Consider the following 2,694-nt stretch of genomic DNA (forward strand, 5'->3'; position numbering starts at 1 on the left):
ATATAATGGAATGAAAGTTGAAATTAAAGAGAATAACACAGTATAATACATGTCTCAAATGTATTTTATTAAGGTGATAACAGGATATGGTTTAAAAGATAGATTGTGAACATGCTTCATAAAGTTTATATACTCTGCTAACGAATATGGATTTTTTTGCTTTTGAAATTATGAAAATTATGCAAATCTGCTTGTGAAAGATAAATAAGCAATCAAGTATAGACTTTTCTGGAAGACATTTAGTGAATAATGACAGATTTTTTACTGCATGCTTCCAAATGTAGAGCCACCTAGAATCAAAATCTTTTATAAAAAAACTTTTGCCAATAAGTGAATAAATGCAATATATTTAATAAGTAGGACATATTTTTCTTAGCACCATTATGTTTTACTAATATGTGGTTATTTCCAGTGCTTTTGAATAAAAAAATGGTGCTGAAATTTAAAAACAAACATAGGAAAAAATATTCCCTTAAAATTTTTCTTTATACCTTTGTAGAATATTTAAGAAGATACCGCACACAGAACTGGCTTACACTGTGAAGATTTGGTGTGCATTGCTCAGAACTTGGCATTTCTTGCATTGCTCATTGATATAGAATGAGCAGGTACAAGTTATTTACTTACTGACAACCTGCTTAGGAGTTGATCAGGCAAAGGTTAGGCTAACTCAAGATAATAGACATTTAGTGATTATCTGACAGATTCTGTGCAAACATTTTCATGTATATGTATATGTGTACATATATGTGTATATTGCATTCCACAACACATCAAATTTACACAGACATATAGTTAAGAGAGGAAAGATAAAATCCTTAGTCTACACATTATTATATACAGAACTTAAATTCCTCAAACTATTTTATTGTATAATATATATATATATATATATATATATATATATATATATATATATATATATATATATATATATAATGCAAATACATTGTTTCCCCTTTCTCTTTCTTTCTTCTGAAAACTTCTATATACAATTCCTTGCTGTTTTCCAAATTCATAGGCTGTTTTCATTAATTATTTGTATATATCTATGTGCATATATATATGAAAATGTTTGCATTTCATATATAAATATATAAATACCACCTGACCATTCTGTATGTTGCTTGTATTATGTTATCTGGAATGGTCATTTGGCATTGGATAACCATTTGGTGTGCTCTTTGGTGGGAAAGACTGCATCTCCTAGTCTCTACATTCTTTGCCTTCCTAGAGTTCTTTGTTTATGGTTGAGGCCATTTGGGCTTTTCCCCATTCACATTAGCATATCTACTGGTGGTATCAGTGTCCAGTTCCTGCTTAGGCAGTCATGTTGGTGAGACTTTATCAGTGTGGTTTCCAACATTACTAGATGACACAGTCTTCCAGGTCACTCCTCAAGTCTCTGGCTCTTATAATCTTTCTGCCTCCTTTTCTGCAATCTATTTTGATAGTATTTTTGGCAGAATGAAAAATAGTATTCTAGTATTTTTTTTGTCTTTAATTTTTTCCTAATTTGTTCAATAACACAGAAATTCCAGTATGCATAAAATTTACTATTTCACTCCAAACTGTGGAAAACAATGAAAAACTTGTCTATATTTGTAAAATTAGATTTCAACATAAATGCTTTTAATATACACTGACTTTACTAAGTGCATTCCACTCACTTCAAAGTATATGTTTTGTTTACTGTAAAGTAAATGGCTGATAATTCATAAATCCATCTGTCAGAGTTATTAATCTTTGCAGTATTTTGGAGTTGCAAAGAAAATATATGAGATTCAGTTAAGAACAACTACTCACCCTGTTTGAAATTTTGCTCATTTGCACAGTTCTACAACAAAATGAAAACTGTATTTCATAATTTCATTCAGAGGGTATGTTATGGGCTAATAATTAGACAATTCTTTGGTAACAAGGATTTATTTAAACATACTACACTGGTTTATTTGGGGGAAAATGACTTCATGAAAATATGGCGTCTATCCTTTAAAGAGAAATGTTTCAGCAATGGTATATTGCATTCTGACACATCATTTCCACATCCCCTCAATAGTTATTTACATTGCAAACTGACAGTTGGCAAATATAAAATGCTAGTAGGTAAAGCCAGCAATGAGAATTTGGCATTCTTTTGTAACTAAAATTAGAATGATGCTTTCTTACTATATATTTAACTTTGCTATCTCTTTAGATGTTGATAATCGTTTGCCAATTTGTTAACTGATAATTTGATAATTGATAACTATTTTAGCATGTTGGACAAAATGGTAAGCATGTAAATATTAACTATTTGACAGTCATATTAGTCAAATTACATGTATATTTTAACACATTCTTATAAATTGTGATAGAATAGACTGGAATTAAATGATATTCTTTTCTCAAAACTATGATTATTCGTCAGGCAGGATGGCTCTTTTGCTTTAGATGAATTGGTTCAGACCAGTTCTCAAGACTTGAGTTCAATTCAGGGACATTCACATGGCAGAAAGAGAAAACTGAGTCCTAACTGTTCTCTGAACTCCACATGCACACAGTGATAAGTGCACCCACATACATGCACATGCATTCAGAATAGTTCTTTAATGTTACAAAAATGTTTAATTTAAAATATTTTAATATGTTTCCATTCTTTTTTGTTTAAGTTTTCATCCCTTAAAATTTTTGCCATCCTTTAGCTTTAAAGAG

The sequence above is a fragment of the Apodemus sylvaticus genome, chromosome 5 (genome assembly GCF_947179515.1).
Source record: "Apodemus sylvaticus chromosome 5, mApoSyl1.1, whole genome shotgun sequence".
Classification (NCBI taxonomy): Eukaryota; Metazoa; Chordata; class Mammalia; order Rodentia; family Muridae; genus Apodemus; species Apodemus sylvaticus.